At 37.4% G+C, this 8,729-nt stretch overlaps 1 pseudogene across 1 annotated transcript in view; it reads left to right on the forward strand.

The window, feature by feature from the left end:
- Positions 1-6,725, forward strand: part of LOC308629335 (E3 ubiquitin-protein ligase RNF13-like) — a 160,043-nt pseudogene extending 153,318 nt beyond the window's left edge. The window contains exon 5 of the transcript in view: positions 6,584-6,725. The product of the transcript in view is annotated as an E3 ubiquitin-protein ligase RNF13-like (transcript). The remainder of the gene's footprint in view (positions 1-6,583) is intronic.
- The last annotated feature ends 2,004 nt before the right edge of the window (positions 6,726-8,729 follow it).

Consider the following 8,729-nt stretch of genomic DNA (forward strand, 5'->3'; position numbering starts at 1 on the left):
CAACAAATCCTTTTTGAATGATTTAATATAAACTCAACAAATCCTTTTGAATGATCTAACATGGGCTTATTGCCATAAACTGGACTATTTACAAAATTACAAATGCTGTTACTTCTTCTAGAGTCACTGGTATGAATTTATTTATGCATTAGTTTTAAGACTTCATTTTTTTCTTCATGCATGATGGAGTAAGTTGAGAATTATAATATGCTAATGGCCAATGTAATGATTTGTAAACTAGATTTCTACAACTCATTTAAAGAAATAATAAATGAAATATTAGAACATTCTGGGCACACTGTCAGAAAACAATTTATTTGTTGGTTTCCACTGAGTGTAAATCTATATGGTACATTAGATTCCTTTAACACAAGGAAGTTTATTTATTGGGATTGTGAAGCAATAGCTTTGACTGAATTGACCAGTCTCTAGAATGAGACTTAAAATATCAATACATGAGGGCTAAGTATTTTGATTCTCAGGGTGGTTAAAATAGTAAAAAAGTTTATGCATAGAACTTTATTAGAATTCAATGAGAATATTAATATCATTTATTGTAGAACTTTACTACATCACACTTCTAACACAAACTGATGCTAATGTAGGGTAAACTTTAATTCAACAAATATTTATTATACATGTCTAATTAGTGGACTAGATGCTGGAACTTGAAATTAGCATTTCAGAAAAACAGTGTCCATAATGTAAACATAAAAGGAAATCTGAGTATATTTTTTATTTATTAATTTAAGGACAAAAATATACTACAAAATTTCCAAATCACTGGCTTTATTTCTGTTACAGAACTTAAGAATTTTGAGGAAAGCATCAGTTTTACTAGTATGCTATAAGTTTTTAAAAAATTTTTATGACCCATTTGTTCATCCTTATGAAAATTTATTATTAAATTTGAAAATAAAGTTCCAAGTGAAATTCAGAAGACTGACTTTATCAGTCACTTATTTCTTGTCAAAATGATTCCCTTGCATATTATAATTGATACTTCTTCCCCCTCAAAGTGGTGGGGGTACAATAGCAGTTAAATAAATGATGTTATTTTAAAGAGAATTACATCCAATAAAGGATGGAATAATATTTACATTCAATAACTATTATCTCAATAACTAAGTATTGGATTACTTAATATTATTTCTTTTCTTTTTTTTTTTTTTTTTTGCGGTACGCAGGCCTCTCACTGTTGTGGCCTCTCCCGTTGTGGAGCACAGGCTCTGGACGCGCAGGCTCAGCGGCCATGGCTCACGGGCCCAGCCGCTCCATGGCATATGGGATCCTCCTGGACCGGTGCACGAACCCGTATCCCCTGCATCGGCAGGCGGACTCTCAACCACTGCGCCACCAGGGAGGCCCTACTTAATATTATTTCTTAATCAGAGTATTTCCCTATGAGAAAATTGGTTTAAAGCTCAATTTTAACCAATATGTTATGCAGACATTTAGTAACTATTTATTCAGTGACTTTTATGGGCTAGGCACTCTAGGGTGCAAAAATTGGCAGGAACTTGAATAAGAAATCCTTTCTCATGCAAAGTTAAACATCTAATAAACATGACTCTCTAATTTTTTTCAATAGATTAAAATCATCTTGGATTGATCAACTGCATCAAAAGTGAATTCTTCAAATATAATATAAAAACAGTACCATTTTACTTACAGATTTTAGCAAAGTATTTATTTCTGAATAATAGGGAAAAAATCTTCTAACACTGGAGATATTTAGGTCAATAACTATTTTTCTTTTAACCTACTTTAACATTTCCGAAATAACAAAAGTTGTTCCTAGAAAATCCAGTATATTTTTCTGTTCACTGAATTTGTTGAATAATGATAAAGAATTAAATCCACTTTGATTTTTAACTCCCCCTCCCTTTCTTTTTGCCAGAGACAAGAAATCATGAATAAATATTTAAGTACCAGAAATAATTCTCTTCTGTTCCAGTATTCCTAACTCTTCTAAATTTACCATTTACCCAATCTTTTTTAAAGTATATTCTCATTTATTTTGGTTAAAATATGCAGGAAAACAAGTTTTGTGTTTATTGTCAATAAGGAATTATTAATTCCACACAAAAACAGAACAAAACAAACTTCCATGAACTTTAAAACAATTTCAAATGATAGAAGTATCACATACTATTTAGAGAAACAAATTCTTAGCATGAAGACCTAGCCCTTCTGTATTTATTTTCTATTTGAGAAACAATTCAAATGCTATCCACATAAGGAGTGATAGGACTGATTTCATAAATCTATATTCATTCACTCAACAATTATTGAACAACTACAAGTTAGCCAAAAGACTGCAAATTACTTCTAAAAATATTAATATGAATCAACTATATTAGTTGCTTGCAGCCTCATAAAGATGTACATTTATCCAAATATACTAAAACCATAAATTATGACAGGACTTGGGATATACAAGCCAGAATTCCAGCACTTAAGGAGTTTATTAACTAGTGAAGAGAGAGATTTAAACGTGTACAATTACAATATAGTGACACAGTATTGCAAATAGAAGAATGGCACCTAATTTCTATATATTATTGGGGTTTCTAGGGAAGGCTTCCACAAAATTAGAAATTAATTTCTAAATATAATAAGCTGATAGTTATATATACAAAGTAATATGATGAAAGAGAAAGAACTAAATGTCATTTTAAAAAAGTATAGTAAATAACCAGCATTTTTGGATTAGAATGACATCAGACAAGTCAGACTGCATGGGTGTGAATACCTATCACATAATTTATTATTCTGTGTGAGCTTGAGCAATCTTGGATACAGTAGGGAAAGCAATAGTACCAATATCAAAGGATTATTTTAGAGACTGAGGCGATATAGATAAAGTAATCAGAACATTGCCCAGAACTCAGCAACTACTCAATAAATACTATCCAGCATTATTGCAAGAATTTACATGGGATATCACTTTTAAGTGGGGAAAGAGTAGTTGTATCAAATAATGTACAAATACGTAGCATTCCGATCTTAGTTTCGAATACCATTCGTCAATAAAATAAATCAGGACTCCTTGGAGAAATGGCAGATTCTAAGACTGTGTAGAGAATGCACAAGATGATCTCAGAGTATCTTGTACTGATGAAACATAAGAGTTGTGCAAGAAAACCAAAAACAACAACGAAAAAACCCACAATTATGGGGGTATATTAAGGAGACAGAGGAACCAACTGAGAGAGTTCCCAATGGTTAAACCTGGGACAATTTGAGCAACAAAATAAATCAAATGTTATTGGAGTATAACCCAAAGAATAAAATAAATATCTATGAGTCAAAACTGATATAAATAAATGAATGAATAAGTGGTGAAAAAGAGATGCTTTTCCCTTGCAGAACAATTCTATATAATTTATTTAGATTCCTTGCCCTCAAGAGGTGGATCATGAATCTCACTCCTTTAAGCATGGGCTGTAAATAGTAATTTCTTTCCAAAGAATATAGTATAGAAAAGTAAGGAGAAAAAACCCCTAACTTTAAAGTGATTAAACCTGAAAAACACTCTCTCAGGTCAATAGGAACCATAATAAGTCATCTCGACAATATGTACTATTTTGTATATGACTAGATGAGAATGGCACTCTACCTCAGTGACTTTCTTCCCAAAACACAAAACTTGAGTCTAATCATGAGAAAAATATCAGACAAATCCCAATAGAGGGACTTTATTAACACCAAACAAATCTGCTAATATGAGATGTGAAACTAACACCAAACCACTTTCCAAAAAATACTTACTACCTGACTCTAATGACATCTCTATTAATCTTCTTGTAAAATGTGAAACAAGCCCAGATACAGAGTATTCATTGTTTCACTTAAAAAAAATAAAAATAAAACCCTCTGAACTTCAGAAATATTCTTTTAAAGATATTTCTGTGCTCTGGGATCATTTGTGAGTCAATTAGAATGAGTTCTATTTATGGGTAATAGAGTGAAAAAAGTAATGCACATTTACAGAGCACTGGAAGTTAAGAGCACTGGAAAAGAGGACCCAAATTAAAAAAAAAAAACACTAAATCAGAAAAACTAGATAAAATTGTGTACAAATGGAAAAAGGGATAACCTGCTATCAATAGTTTTTGTAGTTCCAATCACCCCCTCAATTGTGTGTGTGTGTGACTTGTCTTGTTTCTTTGTTTGTCATTGACTAAAGAGGGAAGATGTGCCTCTAGAGTTTTCAATCACCTAATGACAAATCCTAAAAACCTAAAGTGGGCAGCTTTTACAAGTGATTCATGCTACGCATTCTTTAGCACATATTATGCACCAAATGCTGTTCAAAAACTTAAAGGTGAGTGTCCTGAATTACTATACTTTTTACTTTAGTACAAAGATTCCATAAGAACAAAAAGTAAACAGTGAATTGTACTCCTTGAACCCTAAACTCATATCGATGGATTTTCAGTTAATAGTTTGTCAGTGTGCTGCATATTACGCATAAGGTGTATGGCATATCATAAGGCTTTTGTGAATTTGAAATGTATTAATACAATAGGACTTTTGAAATTCTGTTGACTGCTTGATAAAACCATTTCCAAGAGAGAAACATTTCTCAAAAAGTGTTCTCAGAGAATAAACATAAAGTGATGTTTCAAAACCAGGGACCTATGTGAAATGCTCTGTCTTCTATCCCTCTCATGACTCACAAAGGATTTTAGTTTAGGAAAGACTGGGTAAAGCCCTACAAGCTAGCTCCATTCTTTAATTGTTACTATAGATTTTTATGAACTTATTTGACATGGTCTCCAATTTATTTTGTAAAAAACGATATTCAGTGGAACTGTGTTCTACTTTCTGTACTTTGAGCAATACTGCTTTAACAGAAGCATTACTTTTATTATGAAATAAGAAAAAAAAAAATGAAGGGCTTCCCTGGTGGCACAGTGGTTAAGAATCCGCCTGCCAATGCAGGGGACATGGGTTTGAGCCCTGGTCTGGGAAGATCCTACATGCTGCGGAGCAACTAAGCCCCTGCACCACAACTACTGAGCCTGCACTCTACAGCCCGCAAGCCACAACTACTGAGACCATGTGCCACAACTACTGAAGCCTGTGTGCCTAGAGCTCATGCTCCACAAGAGAAGCCACCACAATGAGAAGCCCACACACCACAACGAAGAGTAGCCCCCATTTGCTGCAACTAGAGAAAGCCCGTGTGCAGCAACAAAGACCCAGTACAGCCAAAAATAAATAAATAAAAATAAATTAAAAAAAGAAAAAAGAAAAAGAAAAGAAAAAAATGAGCTGGTAACTACTGTTCTAGGGCCAGAAATGCCTTTACTAAATTGGACAAACTTGCACAAATTCTTTAAGGCTTCTGTGTTGTTTCTTGATCTAGATGATTCTTAAATTATCTTAATACTCTAAACATATGATTTTATCTTGGAATTTTTTTTCAGAGGTGCATTGTGCAATATAAACACATTAGAGAGAAAAACTCCATTTACTCCTCATATTATTAGTCACAATGTTTTTGGCTCATATGTATTTTTAATCCTTACTTGTTTATTTATTTTTTAAACAGAACACCACTGTGGATTACCAACTTATACTTTAGAAATATGGAATTAACAATAATAAGCAAAACCTATATCATTGTAATTTTATAAATAAAAATATATTTTAATATCAAATTCTTGAAAGAGTATAAATATAAAAATAAGGAAAAAAGGATACTGAATAAATACATTGGTTGTAATATTTTTCTATTTGCTAGCAACCAACTTTGAAAGAGAACAATGCTAACAATTAACTACCATGCTTTACATATTAAATCCTTTATGTATTTTGGACCCTATTAGAACAGTGTTAGCAACAATAAATACTTTGACACTTCAGATACTGTAGCACTAATTATAACCCTCATATGGTTTCTCCTCTCCTCCTTTGTCCTCTTCCTCTTTCTCTTCTAAGAGAAGTCACTTTTAGTTGGCACGTGAACCATAGCTGCTACTCCCCTCATAGTTAGAGTGTCATGACTAAGTGGGAAAATAATACCTTAGGAAAAAGGCACACATGCACTTGCAGGCTCCCTCTTCAAAAATGAAGCCTTTCGTCTTTGACAGATCTTTTTCTAACCTACGGACAGGAATGTGTACACAGCAGCATGCCAGCCTCAACCGCTGGGTCAAGGACAACTCCTTACAAAAATGGCACAGTGACAAAGTAAAAGAAATATAGAACCTTGAATGTGTGTATAGAGCAGAGCTTGGGATTTACTTCTAGAAACATGATTATGCAAGTTTGAGACTATAGGAAGGTATTCATGGACAGACATTTGATGATCTACTTGAACAAACTGCTTGAGATTTCTGGGTAAACTATTCCTAGCGGTGCTGAGGCAGGGGGGACACTAGTCTTTTTCAACTGAGTAATGGGGCAATTGGGAAATACACATGGGGACAACACAGAAATCAAAGTAATCTTTATTTCTGGTTAAACTTGACAAAATGTTACCTGCAAAGCCCATTAACAATCTCCAGGGAATAAAAACAGCATCTGGGTAATGACGTCTAACCTTTTTTTTCTTTTCCTTTGTGTTCAGTCTAGTCTCTCTTGCTCATAGGGTGCCGCATGCAGAGCCCTTACACCCAGCACAGTACTTCAGACCAGTTTCTAGTGTGAAATGGCCAGCCCAGACAGGTGCAGACATGCTGTGCCCGGCACTGCGATCTGAAGGGCTGTGATCAATACCCCTGAACCTGGCTGGCAAGAACTTGGACCCCCTCTGCACTAATAAGAACCCTATAAAGCAGCTCCACCTATAGAGCAGCTTTCAGGGAGAGCATGTACCCTACAGCACAAGGAGCTCTCTGATCAAAAAGAAAACTTTCCTTTGCTTCTGAACTGAACTAGGTCTCCTTCTATTGGCTCAATAGTCAGGAGGACCCTTGTGGGGGCCTGACTCAAAAGGGTCAGTAACAAATTTTGGCACCCCAGATGGTACGAACCGTGACCTTTTCCTTTTTGCCTGCACCTATCCACGAGGCTCTGGGCTCACCCGGGCTCCAGCAGGAGGATGGCAGAAGCTCTGGGAGGTTCACATGTGGATGACTGGCTCTGGTCTTTGTGTACACTCTGATGGGGTAGAGTGGCAGCAGCTTTTGGCCAAATTCAGAGCAGCTCTGCCCAGCAACCACTCAGGTGTGGCGCACACACACCGTGTAGCCCCCAGAGTCATTCAGACTGTACTCCCGTGAGGGGATCAAACTGTGGCATCACTGGGGATCAGAGACTAAAACTCACTTGTGTCTGCCCCCTTCCTCTGGCTGTCCTTCCCACAGTATCAGATGCCCAAGGGACAGTGGGGACCTGTGGACAAGAGGGAGCCACAGCAGTCTTGCCCACTGTCTTGCCAGTAGTGCTGTCTGCTTGACCCCTGTACAAGTCAGTAGCAGCCACACCAGGGCCTTTTCTCCCTCCTTGCCAATCTCCAGGCATCAACAGTAGCACTCTCCATAGTCACTTTTGGTTTGGTAAAGGAAAATGTCCAGCTCTGTGAGTCAAGAGGCAAGACCAGGAAAAGGCTCAGATAACAAGGACCACCTGACAAAACAGAACAGGATGCTCAGTCCAGTTCAGGCAAAGGCACTGTGGATGCCCATGTGTGAAAGGGTCCCAAGGTAGGTACATGACTGCTGACTTGACCTCTTCCAATCAGAGCTAGTTTCTCTGAAGTGGGCTGGGGAACCCTGTGAGCTGCTGGAAAGACCAGGAAACATTCATTGCCTGCCCCCTGCCCCCCTCCCCACCACTCTGTGAGGTGAACCTTGGGTGATTCTTTATTGACCTAGATTCCATGGGCTCTCCTCCCAGTATCAGCACAGAATACCAGTTGCCCAGTGACCTGGTGAGTACCCATTGGGAATCCCTTGTGCTTTTAGGTCTCACCCAGTGGGAAGTCTGAAAACTCCTCCTTTTCAAGCAAAAGGAGGAAAACGAAGACCCCCCCCACCACCTCAGACAGCTGTGCCACTGCCTAACGGACCAAGTTGGTCAGGAACTAATATGGCTAAGCTGCTCTGGCCTGGAGGTGGTCTCATCTCACCACCTGTGGGATGTTCTGACTGAGGAGGGGCTGTCTCAAGAACGGGCTGCTACGAATTAAAGGGGGACCCCCAGTTATACCAGAGTCCACCACGCCATTTGGACACCTCCTATTTTGATCTTTTGAGGAATCCATTATGAGTTTGGCGCTGGTTCCAAATTTCCTGAACTGGAAATCTTATTTGGGTTAAATCTTGTGACATTTGCAAGCCAACAAATTATTCCAGCCACACCCTCGGTAGATGGAAACAAATCCAAAACAACATCTAAGGTATGGGGAACCAAATATCTACCATATGGAAAGATAGCCCATTAGGGTATATCCTCCAGAACTGGAAGTTTTTCGGGTATCACTCCTTGATCCCCAAACATTGTATCTTCCTATGGAATACAGCCTCGCCTCAATACCATCTGGGAACTGGGGAAAGTTGGCCTAACCATGGGTCTCTAAATTACAACACCATTTTACAATTGGGACTGATATGCCAGAGACAAAAGAAATGGGGTGAAATTCAGAAAAACAACTCCCTTTGAGGCAGGTCCCCAATGGAGAAGGAGGGCTCGTCCAGGTATACATTCCCTTTACCACTTCTGATCTGTATAACTGGAAAAGTCATGGTAAAGAGTTGAGGAAAGATCCAGAT

Source organism: Mesoplodon bidens (assembly GCF_964165515.1).
Source record: "Mesoplodon bidens genome assembly, chromosome: 1".
Taxonomy (NCBI): domain Eukaryota; kingdom Metazoa; phylum Chordata; class Mammalia; order Artiodactyla; family Ziphiidae; genus Mesoplodon; species Mesoplodon bidens.